The sequence below is a fragment of the Carassius carassius genome, chromosome 26 (genome assembly GCF_963082965.1).
Source record: "Carassius carassius chromosome 26, fCarCar2.1, whole genome shotgun sequence".
Lineage (NCBI taxonomy): Eukaryota > Metazoa > Chordata > Actinopteri > Cypriniformes > Cyprinidae > Carassius > Carassius carassius.
The window spans coordinates 22,262,741-22,283,148 of NC_081780.1; the positions used below are offsets into that span (position 1 = coordinate 22,262,741).

Below are 20,408 nucleotides of genomic sequence, written 5' to 3' on the forward strand. Positions count from 1 at the left end.
TACACACTGAGGTCGGTAGAGTTTCTTGATTTCTGCCTCTGCAGCGCTGAGTTTAGAGCGATATTCATGGAGAACCTTGGACAGCCAGGGGGCAGATGGGGCGGTGTGTGCTGGTCTAGACAACAGTGGGCAAAAGCTGTCCAAGCAAGATGTTAAAGTGGAGCAAAGAGTTTCCGTAGCACTGCTTGTGTCCAGAGCTGAAAACTGAGAAGAGTGCAGGAAGTGAGGATGAAACCACAGAAGATAGGCGAGATGGAGAGAGTGAGCGTATGTTCCGTCGAAAGGTGACCTGCGTTGGAGTGTAAGGCACTTCAGGAGTAAGTGCTAGGTTAGACGTAATGAGGAAGTGGTCTGAGGTGTGAAGTGGAGCAACTGAAGAATTGTCCACAGAACAACAGCGTGTGTAGATGAGGTCCAGTTGGTTGCCTGATTTGTGAGTAGCTGTAGTAGACACTAGCTTGAGATCAAATGAGGTGAGCAGAGTTTTGAAATCAGCAGCCTGGGGTTTATCTAGGTGGATGTTGAAGTCACCAAGCAGTACCAAAGGAGTACCATCTCCAGGAAAGTTTGATAGCAGCACATCCAACTCCTCCAAGAAGTTTCCCAATTGACCTGGGGGACAATAAATGACCACAAAGTGGATTTTAACAGGGTGGGTTACAGTAATGGCATGTGATTCAAATGAACAATTACCTGTAGGTGATGGCTGAAGATCAAATTTCCATTCTTTTGATACAAGGAGACCCGTACCTCCACCCCTCCCAGTGGTACGAGGAGTGTGGGAACAAATGAAGTTAGTGGAGAGGGCTGCGGGAGTGGCAGTGTCTTCATGTTTGATCCAAGTCTCAGTCAGTGCCATGAGGTTGAGACCGGAATGAGTAGCAATAGAAGAAATTAAGTCTGCTTTGTTAACTGCAGACTGGCAGTTCCAGAGACCAACTGGAATAGAGAGCGTAGTAGTAGAGGTCAGAGGGACAGGCCGTAGGTTTGTACGATGTACGTAGCATGCTCTTCGAGTATTAGTAGTGATAGTAGAGATCTGAAAGCACATAGTGACTACAAGTGTAAGAAATATTTGAGAACAAGCTATACAAAAAGTAAAGAAAGGGGCAAAAAGCAATACTCAAGTGCCCTGTCGGTGTCCTTGTCGGTGGAGTCGCGCAGGTAGAGTCGATTGTCTTTACACTCGTCCGTCTTCACATGAAGAGGGATCACACGAGGGCTGCCGCGGTGAAACCTACCGCTTTTGTATTTGCCTGATTACCTGTGATTGAAGTCAGCTGGCAACGCCTCACTATTTAGCAGATCGAAACTGGGCAGTCCCGCGATAGGTAAACGCAAAACCAAGCGCCACTTTCAGCACATATTTACCAGGGTAAGACACACACATTTTAAACCAAAAACTTTCCTAGCAATGACAATCACACAGTAGTCTAATGAGAAAACGAGACAAAACACTCACAAGCTGCTGTCCTTCTCTGTAGCTCGACTGTTTCTTCTGACAAGTGCTTTCAAAATAGCTAATTAAGTACTTTCACTGGCTTTGGCCACGCCTCACTATTTAGCAGATCGAAACTGGGCAGTCCCGTGATAGGCAAATGCAAAACCAAGCGCCAATTTCAGCACGTATTTACCAGGGTAAGACACACACAATTTAAACCAAAAACTTTCCTAGCAATGATGATCACACAGTAGTCTATTGAGAAAACGAGACAAAACACTCACAAGCTGCTGTCCTTCTCTGTAGCTCGACTGTTTCTTCTGACAAGTGCTTTCAAAATAGCTAATTAAGTACTTTCACTGGCTTTGGCCACGCCTCACTATTTAGCAGATCGAAACTGGGCAGTCCCGTGATAGGCAAATGCAAAACCAAGCGCCAATTTCAGCACGTATTTACCAGGGTAAGACACACACAATTTAAACCAAAAACTTTCCTAGCAATGATGATCACACAGTAGTCTATTGAGAAAACGAGACAAAACACTCACAAGCTGCTGTCCTTCTCTGTAGCTCGACTGTTTCTTCTGACAAGTGCTTTCAAAACAGCTAATTAAGTACTTATACTGACTTTGGCCACGCCTCACTATTTAGCAGATCGAAACTGGGCAGTCCCACGATAGGCAAACGCAAAACCAAGCGCCACTTTCAGCACGTATTTACCAGGGTAAGACACACACAATTTAAACCAAAAACTTTCCTTGCAATGACGACCACACAGTAGTCTAATGAGAAAACGATACAAAACACTCACAGGCTGCTGTCCTTCTCTGTAGCTCGACTGTTTCTTCTTAACCCCATAGAAAATCTATGGGGTATTGTGAAGAGGAAGATGCGATATGCCAGACCCAAGGATGCAGAAGAGCTGAAGGCCACTATCAGAGCAACCTGGGCTCTCATAACACCTGAGAAGTGTAACAGACTGATCGACTCCATGCCACGCCACATTGCTGCAGTAATTCAGGCAAAAGGACCCCCAACTACGTATTGACTTCTGTACATGCTCATACTTTTCATTTTTTTACTTTTTAGTTGGCCAAGATTTCTAAAAATCCTTTCTTTGTATTGGTCTTAAGTTATATTCTAATTTTCTAATATACCAAATTTGGGATTTTCCTTAGTTGTCAAAATCATCATCAAAATGAAAAGAAATAAACATTTGAAATCTGTCAGTCTATGTGTAATGAATGAATATAATACACAAGTTTCCCTTTTTGAATGGAATTAGTGAAATCAACTTTTTGATGATATTCTAATTATATGACCAGCACCTGCATGTGTGTGTGATATATATAAATTCAAAATCCTCTGAATCAATCTCAGGTCAAGATACACATGCAAAAGCATGCAAATACTGACAGGTTAGCGGGCAGTATAAAATGCATGGGCGCGAAAATTAAGTCAGAATCATGACTGAATGCTAGCACAGCTGATCAAACAACGACCACGGCGGTTGACGTAACGTTTCCACCTCTCGGGGAGTCGAGGTTACGATAGTAACTGGAGACGTTCCCTTCTCGAGGTGGTAACTCGACATTACGTCAGCTATGACGTATATGGGAACTGTATTCAATCCCGCTGTGAGAGCAGTTGAAGATAAGCCCTGAACGGGGTCGATCACCCCCTCACATAAGCAAGACAGTTCTAGCCAATGGCCGTCTCGCTAAGAGTGCTCTCATCTGATAGGTGGAACTAGACCAATGAGACATCTGCTCCGACCCTAACAAAATTTGCATATCTTCAAGCAATAACTCGAAGGCTGCACTAAACAGAGCAGACACAACGCAACAAGCACTCAAGCATGAGAGTAAAACACAGAGTCGACGGCGTTTGCAGTGATTACTGCATAAACCTTATAAACCATAACACAGAGTTAACAGTCATGGTAACTAGTGTATAGCTGTTACAGTTCACAACACATGAATAAAACTTAACTCACCGAAAGTGCATGTGACGCTACAGAGGGTACATCCAGCTTTTAAAACCTGGTGAATGTGTTCTGAGAAAGCTGAGAAAACGGTGGTAGAGAGAGCCCTCAAAACTAGAGCTAGATCCCACGGCGGCACTGAGGGCGGCTGTGAAGGACACAATCTCATTGCTCCCCTGAGAAAACTGATTACAAGAGCATGTTTACCGATCATTTGCCCATCAACCGGGGAACGAAAAGCGGCAATAGCGGTCACATACACCTTCAGAGTGGATGGCAAACTCCCGCAATCCATACTGTGCTGTAGAAAGCGCAAAACATCTGACACGGAACAGGTCCCCGGGTCAATATGAATGTCCTCGCACCATTTTGTGAAAATGTAGTAGCAGAGAGTAGCAGCACCTGGTAGAAGGAGCGCGACTCTGTAAGTGTGCCCAGCACTCATGAGTGCAGACCGTCCCACTCATTAGGGTCCCCGCGGCGGCCACACATGAAGGTTCCACAGCTCGGGCTGGGGTGCCATATCGTGCCGTTCGCCTGAGACAGCAGGTCCTTCCTGAGGGGGATTTGCCATGGGGGGGCCACCACTAACTCTCTCAGGTCTGCGAACCAGGGCTGAATTGGCCAGGTCGGGGCCACGAGTATAACTGAAGCTCTCTCTCCCTGATTTTGCACAACACCATAGGCAGAATCGCGTAAAGCCTGGCTTCCGGCCAACGTGATGTCAGAGCATCTCCTGGCTGCGGGGAGTGAGATAGCGAGAAGAACGTCTGACAGTGTGTGTTCTTGCTTGTGGCAAACAAATCCACTTCCGCCCTCCCGAATCAATCCCAAATCATTTGATCTGATTCTGGGTGAAGCCTCCACTTTCCTTGAGGAATCCCGTTCCTCAAAAGCATGTTCACTCCACGGTTCAGAATACCGGGGATGTCCGCCGCTCTTATGGAGAGAAAGTGTCGGTCCGCCCACAACAGGAGACTCACTGCCAGTTTGAATAGAGCTCTGGAGTGCACGGCACCATGGTGATTTATGTACGAGACCACAGTCGTGTTGTCGGTTCGAATCAGTACATGTTGCCGCTCCAATTTCGATCGAAAGGCTTGTAGGGCTAAGATCACCGCTTCCAATTCCAAACGGTTTATGTGCCACCTTCTCTGTGACTTCGACCACAGGCCTGAGGCAGGTACACCCAGGCGCACTGCTCCCCAGCCTGAAGTTGACATATTCGTCGAGAAAAGAACTCCTGGGCTGAACATATCCGGGCTGTTCCACAGTTACAGCCAAAACGTAGCGGCCGCATATGCAGCAGACCCAGATGGCACACTGAAGAGGCCGCTGCCATCAGTCCCAGAAGCTTCTGAAATTCCCTCAGTGAAAACGACCTGCCTGGTCTGAAACAGCACAGAGTCGATGAAATTGCCTCTATACGCTCTAGAGCGAGATGGGCTCGCATCGCCATCGATTCCTAACATATTCCTCACACAAACAGCATTTAAACAGACATAGCAATCATCGCTAGTAGGAACATGGGGGACATGATGCATCTGAACAGGGAGAGTGACACCGTGTTTTTGTGTTGTTGGCACTTTCGCCCCCTTGTTAGGCCATTATAATCATGGGTTGTGGCTCTGCGCTGCTCTGAAACAGGGCGAGTGAGACAGTGTTGGGAGCAAGAGGAAGAAAAAGCTCTTATTGATTGTACACATGCTTCTATTGTGGAACTCACACAAACCGCATTTAAACACACATAGCAATCATCACCAGTAGGAACATGGTGGACATGATGCATTTGAACATGGCGCTTCAATTCTCTTCCACTTTATAGGTCCGTCAGGGAGACGGCTCGGTGGCCAAGGAAGGCGCACTGGCTCTCTCGCGGCGCGGGTTCCTCAACTGACTCTGAGGTTTCATTCCAGGCCCTTACCACTGCTGGTTTCGGCCGAAACCAGCGTCCGCTTTGAAGTGGTCTTAGAGCCTATTGAGGTGCAGAAGAGCGGAACCTCGCTGATGATGACGAGTGAGCGACAGGGCATCATGTGGCTCATCGCCTTTTCCGCGTCTCGGGGGGCACATACCCATGGGCTTCGGTCCCGTCCGAACATGGCCTGCGTGGCAGAGTGGGTGTCCTCGCCAGCTCCGAAGAGGACGAAGTTCGCGGGGCAGAAGCTATCGTCCGCCAAGCCAACGTCAAACTCGTCGCCGGGACCTTATTCCCGCTTTTGTCCAAGCCACTCTGGCTCTGAGGGCGCGCATTGGCAGCTAGGCGCAGTGGGCGCATGTGTCGTCCGTGTGAGACCCAGGCAGGTCACACAGAACTGGTAAAGGTCCGAGTCTGGCAGTAGCAGCCATCAGATGCGGAGAGGAAAACAGGGTGAGTAGTCCTCTATTGCAACTTCCACGATGACTTAGGGTGCTTTCACATCTCTAGTTCGGTTCATTTGGTCCGAAGCAAGGGCAAACAATTATACATTGTAGCATTTTTCAGCTTTTTTGGTCCCTTTTCACACCACACTGATTGCTTTGGTCCGAACCAGTTGAGACAAACCAAAATGCAGTCACATGACAACATCCACATCACTCATTGGCCATGACATATTTCCTAAACTGCTTTTGAATTGGTCAGAATTTACGTGTGGGAATATTCCAACATAAGAGAGAAAGCAAGCAAACAACATGGAGACAACACAACTATGGAGAGACGACTGCGCGGGCTGGTTTTGTCCCTGGCCATAATCTAGTACATTGTTTGTATACACCACAATATGCAAACAATACATTTCTATAATGAAGCGCGGATGCGGCTTGAAAACAATGTTCTAATGCACTGCAAACGGCGAGCGGGCATCTCTCGTAAACTCTTCTTCTTAACTCTGGCATGCTCATGGTCATCTGACCAAATTTTTATGAGGCTCCGCACCTCCTCACTACTCCAAGTTTGTCCACGAGCTGCCATGCTAAAGTGCAAGCTGTCAACAAACACTTCCTCATCCCATAATGCACAGCGCAGCTGACTACGGCAGCTGGTTTAGTCCAAAAATGATCAGTACTTTTTGCAGTTCGGTCTGTTCGAGGTCGGATCACGTTCTCACCACAAATGGACCGCTCCAGAGTTCGTTTGAAAGCGTACCGAGACCACCTCTTCAAGGTGTCTCGGTATGCTTGTTTGGTCCGCTTTTGGTGCGCACCCGAGTGCGATTGCTGCTTTCACAACTGCCCAAACGAACCGCACCAAACGGGGAAACGAACTCTGGTACGATTCACTAAATGAGGCAGGTGTGAAAGCACCCTTAGACAAGACTTCTAGGCTAGAAGTTCTAGCGTGAAGAAAGAGATTCTGACTTAATTTTCGCGCCCATGCATTTTATACTGTCCGCTGACCTGTCAGTATTTGCATGCTTCGCGTCAATTGGCCAGCTGTCCCCAGCTGGCATTAGCCCATAAGGTTTCAGCGAAAGTGGAGAAGGGAGGAGTTCCCATAGACGTCATAGCTGACGTAATGTCAAGTTACTGCCTCGAGAAGGGAACTCAAAGTACCATTATGTTTAGCACAGACCAGAATATGATATGCTCCCCTCAAAAAACTTTATATTTGTCAAAATTAATACTCATTATTACTACTAGCAATAATGAACAATGATTTTGTCATGATATTGCAGCTGGACTCACTATGAGTTCCTGTGTTTTTCATTTCTAGGCAATTTTCATCATGTAGTTTTTGTGTAAAGACACACACAGCACATGATCGGCATTAAACAGCCTGTGCAAAGCATTTTAAATGCAGTCTATAATATTGTGATTGACTGAAGAAACTGGTTATATTTAATTAATAATAACCAATAATTCCTTACATTTATATAGCGCTTTTCTGGGCACTCAAAGCTCTTTACATAGAAGAGGAATCTCCTCAAACCCCAAGCAGTGTGCAGCATCCACCTCCAAATATCTGACAAAAACTACAGAAACATTTAATAAGGTAATTATAGTAATTATATTAAATGATATTGTTATAAAAATTGCCTTAACATAGAGAGAGAGAGAGAGGGGGGGGGGTTTGAATAAGACCAGGGTGATTCTGGTCATTCATTCAGGGCTGATCTGGGTTTAACCAGTACAAACACAACATAGTCTTGTCTCTTGGAAATGCAGAGAACAGGCTTTCCTCAACTTTCCTTGTCCTGTTTGCAACTGGCTAAAAAGAAAGAAAATATAATAATAAAATAATAATAAAATACATATAATAAGTTCACAGTTTTATCACAGATCTGTTTTTATTATTGTGTGAGGGTTTGTAGATGCCCAAGCTGCACACGGGTCGGTTATGTTTTCCTCTGTCCTGATATGGAGAGTGGCCCGTTCCAATATGGCGGCGACGTTGACGTTTGGTCGAGTGGCCAATGAGGCGTCTAGGTATTTATATGTCTATGACGACACCTGCTGCTCATGATGATGTTAATACAAACGAGTCACAAACGGGGGGGGTCAATCGTGATTTATGTGATTTTTTTTTAATTTTTTTTTTATAAAAATTATTACCATATGAGCAGGGTAGTACAATGTCTATGGTAATGTATTAAATTGTAAAAAAAAAATGAAATTTTTATATGATCCATAAAAACATGATTTACAGTTGAGAAACCAAGTTTTTACAAAAAAATAAAATATATAAAACGAAAAACTCTTTATAGCTTTAGAACCCCAAAAAATGTGGTTTTCCAATGATGAGTTAATATTAAAAAACATTTTGTTATGCTTGTTGAAAATCTCTTCACATCCTGATAGCAATCACTATAAGAAGTGGCCTAAATGTATTTATATGTTTTTATATTGTCTATGAAAGGTGTAGGAACGATCAAAATGTTCGGTCCGAATATTATGGTAGGCTGAAAGAATGAAAGGCGCTATTATTGTAACATTGTGGGCTTTGTACTGTAATGTTTTCTCACTGGCGTATGATACATAATGTAATCTGATAGCGTTTGCATAATTTGTGATCTTTCAGAATTTGTTTAGTTTTGAGATGTTTTTTTTATCACACCATTTAAGAACACTATCACTTTGATTGACATCCTTGCCAATGTGCCGACCACTGAACAAACTGAGATGCACCAAGAGCTTTAGTTTGGATGTTTATTTCTTTCTGTTAATCTCATCCTAAACATGACAGTGTGTTCTCACACACACAGAAAAACTCCTGGTGAAGCAAATGAGGTCCACGTGACAAACTATTACAAAGATGCCATCTATTAAAGAGGAGAGTGAAGACACGAAGATTGAAGAAACATTTGAAGTGAAACAAGAAGAGACTGAGGAACAAACAGGTTAGTTTTTTATTCTTAGATATGAAGTGAATTCACTGTTTGACATTTAGTGAGTCACTGTTAATTTCAAATGTAGCTATTTCGATTTTAAGATGTATTCTTGTTAGTATAATTGATCGTTTCTGTTTTTGGTGTAGAACCAATTAAGTTTATTTAAAGGGATAGTTCACTTTCAAATTAAATTTTGGTATGTTTTAGCTTACCTCAAGGACATCCAAGATGCAGGTTTCTTTGTTTCCGCAGTATTTCCCATTTTGATATTTTTAGGTCAAACCGTTCTTGTCTGTGACTCATATAATGGAGGTCTTTGGTCAACACCTCAAAGTGCATGCACAGAGGAGTCCAAATTAAACAATTTCCCATCGTAAGTACACATTGATGACCTAAGACAAGAAACGAGCGGTTTGTGTAAAAAAACGAACAGTATTTATATCGATTTTACCTCTTGTACACAACCACGTCCAACTGATCTGAGGGCGCGAGTGCTTCTTGATGTACCTGGGTACTTGATCTGTGTATTCTGGTTCAAATAAATATGGTTGTGAAAAAAATTAAACGTTGTCTATGTATATTTTGAAATCGTCTTCCATTGCAATTTCATGTACGTCTATATATGTTTAGATCTTCACAGTGAAAGGTAACACTTCCGAAATCTCTGTGTAAACCATAGACAGTAAGTGTAAACAATGAGTGATGTACACGCGCGAGAGATCGCTTCCGGCGCTTTCCGCGCTTGTGCAGACTAAGCCAGAGTATGCGCTCACATCACATCAGGAAGCACTCGCGCCCTCAGATCAGTTGGATGTGGTTGTGTACAAGAGGTAAAAACGATATAAATACTGTTCATTTTCTTACACAAACAGCTCGTTTCGTGTCTTAGGTCATCAATGTGTACTTACGGTGGGGAATTGTTTAATGTTGACTCCTCTGTGCATGCTCTTTGAGTTGGTGACCATAGACATCCATTATATGAGTCACAGACAAGAACGGTTTGACCTAAAAATATCAAAATGGGAAATACTGCGGAAACAAAGAAACCTACATCTTGGATGCCCTTGAGGTAAGCTAAAACTTATCAAAATTTAATTTCAAAGTGAACCACCCCTTTAACGCTGTGCAGTGGACCAAATACGAGACACATATCTGAGGAAAAAATTCATTTCTGGTCAGCGCTACCTAGTGTGCAGGCATGAATTAGGAAAAGGCAATCAATAGTTTTGCGCTTGTTTGTCGACGATTAACCTTGCCTTTTCTCCGGGCCGTTGCTGGCCAAATGGGTGCCCTCATCAGAATAGTATTGTTGTGCCCCCTCCCTCAAAAAAAAACAAAAAAACAAACAGAAAAAACACCTACTTATAAGGGGTCAAAATAGAACTATTAATTATATTATATTTCACAAATATATCCAACTTACTAAGTCCTCCTCCGCTTCATGCTCTTCTCCATCTTCGATCTGTTTCTCAGCCCTCACTCCCATTACCTTGTCATCCTGACAACAACTGAGGGAGATGATTCATCAATGTCATGTACATTATCACATTCATTCAACTTGAAAGAAAAAACATCTCATAGTAAACTGCGCATATTCTGAAACAAAATATTTAATGAGTACTTACTACTTGATCCCAGATTTCACTCTGTCACCTTTGCCTTGAATCGAGGGTCTATGTCTGTGGCCTCCTCGAGGAATGCCATGCAGAACCTGATTTTACCAAGTGAGACATGTTCCTGGGACAACATCTTTGTTGACCCTGGAACAACATTGTGATTAACCAATCAGATTTGAAGAACAAGTTTATAGATTTTGTGAAGTTTACGCTTAAAATCACTGTTAGGTGCTTGTACATCAGTGTCATTCATCTATCATTTCCTCTGATTTTAAGTATCACTCATGGTTAAGGTTATGTTTAGGTGTAGGGATATGGTCAAGACTACATTTTTTGAGTAAAATGTTGTTCCAGGGTCAACAAAATACAACCTGAATTCCGGAAAAGATGGGACGTTTTTTAAATTTTAATAAAATGAAAACTAAAAGACTTTCAAATCACATGAGCCAATATTTTATTCACAATAGAACATAGATAACATAGCAAATGTTTAAACTGAGAAAGTTTACAATTTTATGCACAAAATGAGCTCATTTCAATGTTGATTTCTGCTACAGGTCTCAAAATAGTTGGGACGGGGCATGTTTACCATGGTGTAGCATCTCCTTTTCTTTTCATAACAGTTTGAAGACGTCTGGGCATTGAGGCTATGAGTTGCTGGAGTTTTGCTGTTGGAATTTGGTCCCATTCTTGCCTTATATAGATTTCCAGCTGCTGAAGAGTTCGTGGTCGTCTTTGACGTATTTTTCGTTTAATGATGCGCCAAATGTTCTCTATAGGTGAAAGATCTGGACTGCAGGCAGGCCAGGTTAGCACCCGGACTCTTCTACGACGAAGCCATGCTGTTGTTATAGCTGCAGTATGTGGTTTTGCATTGTCCTGCTGAAATAAACAAGGCCTTCCCTGAAATAGACGTTGTTTGGAGGGAAGCATATGTTGCTCTAAAACCTTTATATACCTTTCAGCATTCACAGAGCCTTCCAAAACATGCAAGCTGCCCATACCGTATGCACTTATGCACCCCCATACCATCAGAGATGCTGGCTTTTGAACTGAACGCTGATAACATGCTGGAAGGTCTCCCTCCTCTTTAGCCCGGAGGACACGGCGTCCGTGATTTCCAACAAGAATGTCAAATTTGGACTCGTCTGACCATAAAACACTATTCCACTTTGAAATAGTCCATTTTAAATGAGCCTTGGCCCACAGGACACGACGGCGCTTCTGGACCATGTTCACATATGGCTTCCTTTTTGCATGATAGAGCTTTAGTTGGCATCTGCTGATGGCACGGCGGATTGTGTTTACCGACAGTGGTTTCTGAAAGTATTCCTGGGCCCATTTAGTAATGTCATTGACACAATCATGCCGATGAGTGATGCAGTGTCGTCTGAGAGCCCGAAGACCACGGGCATCCAATAAAGGTCTCCGGCCTTGTCCCTTACGCACAGAGATTTCTCCAGTTTCTCTGAATCTTTTGATGATGTTATGCACTGTAGATGATGAGATTTGCAAAGCCTTTGCAATTTGACGTTGAGGAACATTGTTTTTAAAGTTTTCCACAATTTTTTTACGCAGTCTTTCACAGATTGGAGAGCCTCTGCCCATCTTTACTTCTGAGAGACTCTGCTTCTCTAAGACAAAGCTTTTATAGCTAATCATGTTACAGACCTGATATCAATTAACTTAATTAATCACTAGATGTTCTCCCAGCTGAATCTTTTCAAAACTGCTTGCTTTTTTAGCCATTTGTTGCCCCCGTGCCAACTTTTTTGAGACCTGTAGCAGGCATTAAATTTTTAATGAGCTAATTAAGTGGATAAAAGTGTAAAATTTCTCAGTTTAAACATTTGCTACGTTATCTATGTTCTATTGTGAATAAAATATTGGCTCATGTGATTTGAAATTCCTTTAGTTTTCATTTTATTAAAATTTAAAAAACGTCCCAACTTTTCCGGAATTCGGGTTGTATGTTGACCTAGGAACACATCTAACTCAGCAATATCAGGACGTGCGAACGCCATCACATCATCAAAGAAAGAAATTAATACTTTCATTGAGCAAAGATGCATTAAATTATTTGAAAGTAACAGTACAGACATTTCTAATGTTGCAAAAGCTTTCTATTTCAGATAAATGTTGTTTTGTTTTAACTTTTAATTCATCAAATAATCCTGGGCCCGTATTCATAAAGAATCTTAATGCAAAAAGTAGCTCCTAGTGACAAAATTCTAAGAAAATTCTTAGAAATGTGGGCGTTTACTCTTAAAATTAAAGAAAAAATCCTAGTAAAGAAAAAAGTAATTCAGAAAGCATCTTAACCCTTAAAAAAGGTCTTAAGGTCAAACTTGTTAGGAGCACAGACAAGGACTTTTAAGAGGCTTAAGAGTTTCTTTAGCAGAGGTGAAAATGGCAGAAAGAGTGTTGCAGACAATGGATGACAGTGAGTTAATAAGACGCTATAGATTAGATTGTGCAGGGATCATGTTTGTGACTGATCTTATTAGAGACGTGCTAACATCTCCGACACAGCGCAGAAATGCCATAGCGCCAGAAATGAAAGTAATCACTACATTACGATATTTGCCAACTGGGAAAATGCAACAATGCAATAGTGATGATTTGGGTCTGTCACAACCTTCTGTAAGCAGAGTGATCACACAAACAATTACAGCACTTTCAGAACATCTTATTGTGTCGCAGTTCATTTCGTTTCCAATGGACATTCACACCTTGCAGGCTCAAAAAACTGCATTTTTTAATATAGCAGGCTTATAGGTGCGAACAAACAGGGGGAATGAACCGTTAATAGTTTGTTCTATACACGCCCATGTCTGTTTCTTGTCCCTTGTGGAACAATTTTATCATTCTAAGCCAATCAAATACCTTATAGGAAATTAAAAGCATGGTAAATAAAAAAAGGATTTATACACACATATAATGTGTGTGTGTGTGTGTGTGTGTGTGTGTGTGTGTGTGTGTGAGAGAGAGAGAGAGAGAGAGAGAGAGAGAGAGAGCAAGAGAGAACGATCAAATAGGAAAAATTACTCATGTAAATTCAAAGTGAGAATTAGAATAGACCCTATACTTAAAATCACTGTCCTTGTCCTTCTTGGACAACCAACCAATCACAGTCTTCAAAAGATTGTGTCATACATAGCAACGGGGTCAACCCCGCCTCCTCACTAAGATAAGTTTTTGTCTTTTCCTTACTCAGAGTTCGGTCCCGAATCACTCTTAAGCTAAGACTCCTACGTAAAAGTTTTTAAGCTAAATTAAGAGTTTTCTGAGAGGATTCTTAGAATCTTTATGAATACGGGCCTTTATGAATTTTTACACAACTGTATTCAACATTGATTATAATAAATGTTTCTTGAGTGTCAAATCAGCATTATTGTATCAATAAATAAATGAAGCCTTGGTGAGCAGAAGAGACTTCTTTTAAAAACAAAAAAATATGTAATCAATTTCCCCCACTGACCTCAAATGATCACACACAAGATGCTGTGCACTGTAAAAGCTTTCCTTCATTTTTTTTTTCCTCGATTTGTCTGTTGACTGAAAAATCTATGAAAAACCATTTCCATGCGAGAGCATTAGGAGGAGTGCCACAACATTCCACAGTTTTTCGTACAGCTTTTCTCCTGACATTGGTATGGTATCTACCCAGCCTGTGATAGAATTGAAGTGAAATCTGTCCTTCTCTTTGGCACAGATTCATTAAAGAAATTTTGGGTACTGTTTGAGAATATCATCGTAATCATTTTCATCTACTTGTTTGGTCTCAGTGAGCAGTTTGAGGATGCTTTTCAACTTGTTGATGCATGAAGAATCTTTATTGCTTGCCATCTTCCTTGGATCTAGGCAATCCAGGTTTTATCATGATATACACCGATTTAACTGCAGTCACACAGAACATGCCTTTTTGTTAAAATGAAATAAAACCACTTCTCATAAAGAACAAGAACATGGTTTTGTTTTTAATGAAATGCCAATGGTTATATAGGCTAATTATGGATTCTCTATAGCAACTTGTTTACCATGTTCTTCATTCTTTCAAGCAGACCTATTTATCTCTAAATAAATTTAGATTAATCTTTAGGGTCACTAAAGTGTTTCAGTCAAGAGCAGTGAGTGATTTTCTGTCTGTCTTTTGTTGTTTGATTAACATCAATGACTCGGCAACTAAATTAGGTTGCTATGCCATTAAAACCGAATGCACAGCCTCAACGGATGCAATGAACTGATTAGAGCCCGACCGATATATCGGCCGGCCGATATTATCGGCCGATATAAGCTAATTGCATTTAAATCGGCATCGGCATTTATAACGGCCTCAGTCTCATGCTTCACTCATATTATGAGTGTTGCATAGTGTGCCCACCAGAGGGAGCTCTGCAGCTCCAGAGTTAACAACAGCGCCAGAAGTCCACTACAGAAGAAAGCGATCAACTGTTTTGACGGTGAGTCTGTCGTTCGTCATGTGAAATGATTGTAGATTTAGTTCATACCCTGTATATAAAAACTGTGTGGTAGTTCTAGCTAACGGTCCTATCATTATTACTTCTAAATATTCTGTAACATCACTTACAGCCGCTAATGCATTGCTATATTAGATTAGCCACAAAGCTAATACCATGTTTATCAGTGGAAGAGCGCGAACGTTAATAGGAGGTCAAACTATAACGTTAGCGTTTAACTTATTCTTATTCTATTGCGGTGTGTTTCCCACATAATGACCGCGTAATTGGGCCTTTCACACAGGACGCGGTATGCACGGCGCTTGCCGCTGGGTTCAGCGTTGCCCTTCAGATACAAAGCGATTTGCGCTGCGCTATGGCTTAGGCGGAGTTTTAAAAACGTTTAGCGGGAGCTCTTTCATAGTCTGTTCCTCCTCCTTTCGGTCAGCAGCAAACATGTATCTGTCCCGTTGTAAGAAGCGAGCGATAGCGCTAGTCCTGCTGATGAGAATTAAGAGAGAAGCAAGGAAGAAGAGGCTACCCTCAGGTCCAGAGAACAATTTGGTGAATTCAGGCTGGTTACGTTACTCTAAAGCTAATAGCTTCCTTTTTAGCAGGCCCCTTAAATGCTTGCTATTAACTTGTTTGAAGGTGGTTCTTCTCAAAATTGACAGCGGTGTGTTCATGACACTAACGTTAACCATTCAACTTCGAATTGATTCCGTAATCTTCCGGTAATAGTAGGCAAGACGATGTTTTGATTCAGACTGCACAAAGAGAAGAGGAGAAGATATACGGGTCTGTTGTGAATGTGTCTGTGAGAGCAAATATAGTGTAGTTACAGTAACTACAGTAGGTGCGTCAGAAATGATTAAACCAGAGGGGACATGTAAATAAATGTGAGCTGAACAAGCGCTTTTTTTTTTTTTTACATATTGTTTCAAAGCAGCTTTACAGACATAACAGGAAAATGTTGAAATAATATTGTTAAATATAAGTAGGTAATACCTATTGCTTGACAAATAAAAAAAAAATATATATTTCTCATTGTTGCCTATGTAGGAGATCCCAGTTTATTATTATTATAATTCTAATGATGACATGAGTAATGATACATGGTGATATTATTAATACACCTGCTTATTCTTTCTCTGTCTCTCTTTCTGCCTACAGATGGCTGAAAAAGGTGAATGCTGTAGCAGCAAAGTGTGGGACTACTTCTGCAAATACTTTAACTTTAGTATTATAATTTATTTACAGTAAACACACAGACTGTTAAAACCAGATTCAACTGGAAGAAAGTAAAAGTGTTAAATGTTTAAAACCAGACTGTTTTTTGATCATTAAAAAATATATACTTTTGATGTGCAATTGTTTAGTCATTGAGACTGTAATCTAAGGCTTTTTTTTTAAAGTATGTCCATTCTGGAAAATGGTTTATACAGCCCACATACATAGAACAGGCAGATATTTTGCTATTGAATGTTGTGTAAATGCAGTTTATAGGAAATGGGTCTAATATCCAGATTATTTTTAAAATCAAAATATCGGCTTATAAATCGGCTCTTTTCGAGTTAATATCGGCATCGGCATCGGCCCCCAAAAATCCATATCGGTCGGGCTCTAGAACTGATACAAGTTCTCCCTGCTGTTTACGTTCACTTAAGATGTAATCAACTGTGTTTATGAGAATACTCATCAAAACGGACAATTCAACCATTTTGTGTGCAATTATCCATTCAAGCGACGTGAGAGAGTACCATAGACTGTATAAAAACATAGATGTAGTGTTCGTGACATCACTTGTAGACTCCTGATGAGCATTTTTGAAGTTCAAAGTAGGTGAAGTGGGCAGTCGCCATCTTGGCAGTGCGTCACCGCACATCAATCCCAGATAATCGGAAATGGTCAAAAAGGCTGATTTATATACACTGATTGCTGAAAGTGGCCACACCCTTAAATATGCAAAACTTTAAGGTGTTTTCCTTTTTAAAAAATCCAAAACCACTTTTTGTACCAGGATGTAAACATTTTTTCTGCTGTAAAGTTGTGCATTTTAACATGGGTGGTTTTATGGGATTGACTCCCTTTTCGAGCCAGCCTCTAGTGGCCACTCGATGAATTACAGTTTTAGTCACTTCCGTGTAGTCTTCACGAGAGAGAGCAGGAGGTTGCCGCTCAGAGAGTACTCACGCGCTGTGAGACACGATTTCCGTGTGTGTCTGCACTCAGAAAACCGGACCATATTGAGTTCTCTCTTGCATCAGATTTATCCATGTGTCTCTCTCACTCCCACTTATTGACATTTTTAAATGTTTTATGCGACGTGCAACAAACTTCCTATGCAGCAGATTTGTTCTGAATTAATCTCTTTCCAAATCGTCCCTCCCTAACCTTTACATTTACATTAGCAGACGTTTTTATCCAAAGCGATTTACAAATGAGGACAATAGAAGCAAACAAAAACAACAAAAGAGCAATATTATACAAGTGCTAAAACAAGTCTCAGTTAGCTTAAACGCAGTACACATAGCAAGGGCTTTTAAATAATATAATAACAATAAAACAGATTAAATAGAAAAAGAATAGAGCAAGCTAGTGTTAGAGGTCTTTTTTTCTTGCTTTTGTTAATTGTATAATAAATGAAGCGAAAACAGATAGATACAAAAAGATTAGAAAACTACTTAATTTTTGTTGTTGTTGTTTTTTTATATAATAGCATTAGAATAATGAGTGCTAAAGTTAGAGGGTCAAATAAAAATAGAAGAGATGTGTTTTAAGCCGATTCTTGAAGATGGCTAAGGACTCCGCTGCTAGGATTGAGTTCACCAGGAGTGAACATTTAATTTAAAAGTACATAAAAGTGACTTTGTGCTTTTTTGGGATGGCACAATCAAGCGACGTTCACTTGCAGAATGCAAGCTTCTAGATGGTACATAATTCTGAAGTAATGAATTTAGATAAATGGTTGCAGAGCCAGTGATGGTTTTGTAGGAAAACATCAATGCCTTGAATTTTATGCGAACAGCTATTGGTAGCCCGTGCAAATTTATAAACGGAGGTGTGGTGTGTATTCTTTTGTTTCATTAAAAATTAAGCTTGCTGCCGCATTCTGGATTAATTTTAAATGTTTGATAGAACTGGCTGGAAGACCTGCCAATAGAGCATTGCAATAGTCCAGCCTGGACAGAACAAGAGCTTGAACAAGGAGTTGTGCAGCATGTTCAGAAAGAAAGGGCCTTATCTTCTTGATGTCGAATAAAGCAAATCTGCAGGCCCGGACAGTTTCAGTAATGTTGTCTGAGAAAGTTAGCTGATCATCAATCATAACTCCAAGGTTTCTGGCTGTTTTTGAGGGAGTTATAGTTTATGTGCCTAACTTGATGGTGAAATTGTGATTAAACGATGGGTTTGATGGAACCACAAGCAGTTCTGTCTTGGCAAGGTTGAGTTGAAGGTGATGGTGCTTCATCCAGCAAGAAATGTCTGTTAGACAAGCTGAGATGCAAGAAGCTACCATCAGATCATCAGGATTGATTGAGAGGTAGAGTTGAGTGTCATCAGCATTGCAGTGATATGAAAAGCCATGTTTCTGAATGACAGAACCTAATGATGCCATGTAGACAGAGAAGAGAAGTGGTCCAAGAATTGAGCCCTGAGGCACCCCAGTAGGTAAATGTTGCGACTTGGACACCTCACCTCTCCAAGATACTTTAAAGGACCTATCTGATAAGTAAGACTCAAACCACTGGAGTGCGGTTCCTGAGTTGCCCTTTGTCCAGAACACACAAACGTACTCGATACACTCCTGCCCCGGAAAAACAAACTGCAACCACTGTTTATGTAACGGTGGGTTCTTGGGGAAGCTGAACACGGTAAACTTTCGCCCACATCCAAAAATGCACTTATTTGGAGGCATTCTCGTACAAATCTTACGCAGCACTACCGACGATTTTGAAGCGCGTTGATGTTTGCTTTGTTTGGGTCTTCTGATTGAAGTTTTCATCAAAAAGCAAAACACATCCATCCTTAAGAGACTTTATTCTGTCCATCAGAAGTGACTTGCAATATGGTGCTATGCCAAAAACAGTAAAATAAGACGATTTAGTCTCTCCGGAAACATTGTTTTGAACAAAAACCCTATAAAAGAAAATAAAAGTGCAAAAATGTAATTCACCATATTTGCAACAAATATAGCCTACTCATAATACTAACCCCCAATTTCCACCAGATGCGTAACGGCTCTGCTGCGTGACAGCTCCGTGTTCCGTCGTCCGTCAATACCCACCAGGTCCGTATTTGTTGCGTAACAGCTGCGGTCATGACTGACAGCTGACGTCACGATGCCCCATGTAATCTCGCAAATTCTGGTGTGATCGCGCGATATGTAGTTTCTATAAACAGAACTACCAAACCAGGAACAGTTTTCCATCCGAAGGAGTATAGGATAGAACTCTTTTCTTTTCTCTTTTCATTTCTTCATCCATCGTGTCAACGGGGTTAAAACTTCAACAAGCCTGTCTCCGCCCATTATGACGTTTTCAAGGTGTAGTGAAGGGAAATATGGGCGCGGTGTATTTTATTTTGAAAATTAAACGGATCTTTTATTTTGTTTCTGGCTGTTCTGTTTTGTCACTCGACTTCCTGTCCTGCGTACTCTGCCCTGTAGTGCTGCGGAGCGCTCCGGCATCCGGCAAAAATAGAAGCTCTGCGTATCTGGTCCGGAGGGCTGCGGATCGCCGGAGTCGGAACGCAGCTGTAACGCATTCAGTGGAAATACACTCATTGACTTTAATGGAAACCTATTGACTCCGCCGCCGTGACGGAGCCGTAACGCAGCCGTTACGCATCTGGTGGAAATTGGGGGTCATTCCAACCACAACCCTATGAATAAATTCAAATGTAAGATAGAACCATTATAATCCTAATTGTGCATATAGGTCTAACCTTTTGTTATTTAATACCCAGTGTTATATTAAACCACAGCTAGAGCACTGTTTCCCAATCACGGTGTTGTGTGCCACGACAGGTTGTTGTGTGTGCCTTGGAAAACCTAATTAGCTAACTTTAATTCTGTAAGTTACCACTTAAGCCGCAGTCACACTAGACTTTTTGTTCCATGGACTTCCATTCATACGCATGCGAATGCATCAGCCTGGAAACGCAAGCCCATACAAAGATATGGAAGCTTAGTGAACATCACTTGATACCATCGGCAGATCGATATGTCACAGCATGACCTATCTGAATTAAAAGAACATAAACTTAAAACTGTAGCGCTGCAGGAAAGTGGAGTAAATTGTATATTTTTACATTTTAGATGTATTATAATTTGTTACGTGTTGAATTTGAGTTTTTAAAAAGACGCTGCACAGTGTGACATATCACAACTGTTGCATCATGCGAATTAATTTCACGAGTCTAGTGTGAAAGCGGCTTTATGCTACCTAACCTATGCTACAATTTAAAAAATAATCTTGTAATTATAACTTTATAGCTACATACAACTTTGTTCTGATGACCTGAATGACCAGTGGGACTCAGTAAGCTTCAGGCACCACAAGATTTCAGCCTCCAGGGTCTTTGCTAGTGTTTAGCA

At 41.3% G+C, this 20,408-nt stretch overlaps 1 protein-coding gene; it reads left to right on the forward strand.

Annotated features, from left to right (window-relative positions):
- LOC132106083 (gastrula zinc finger protein XlCGF49.1-like) overlaps positions 1 to 20,408 on the forward strand; it is a 473,864-nt gene that overhangs the window by 31,709 nt on the left and 421,747 nt on the right.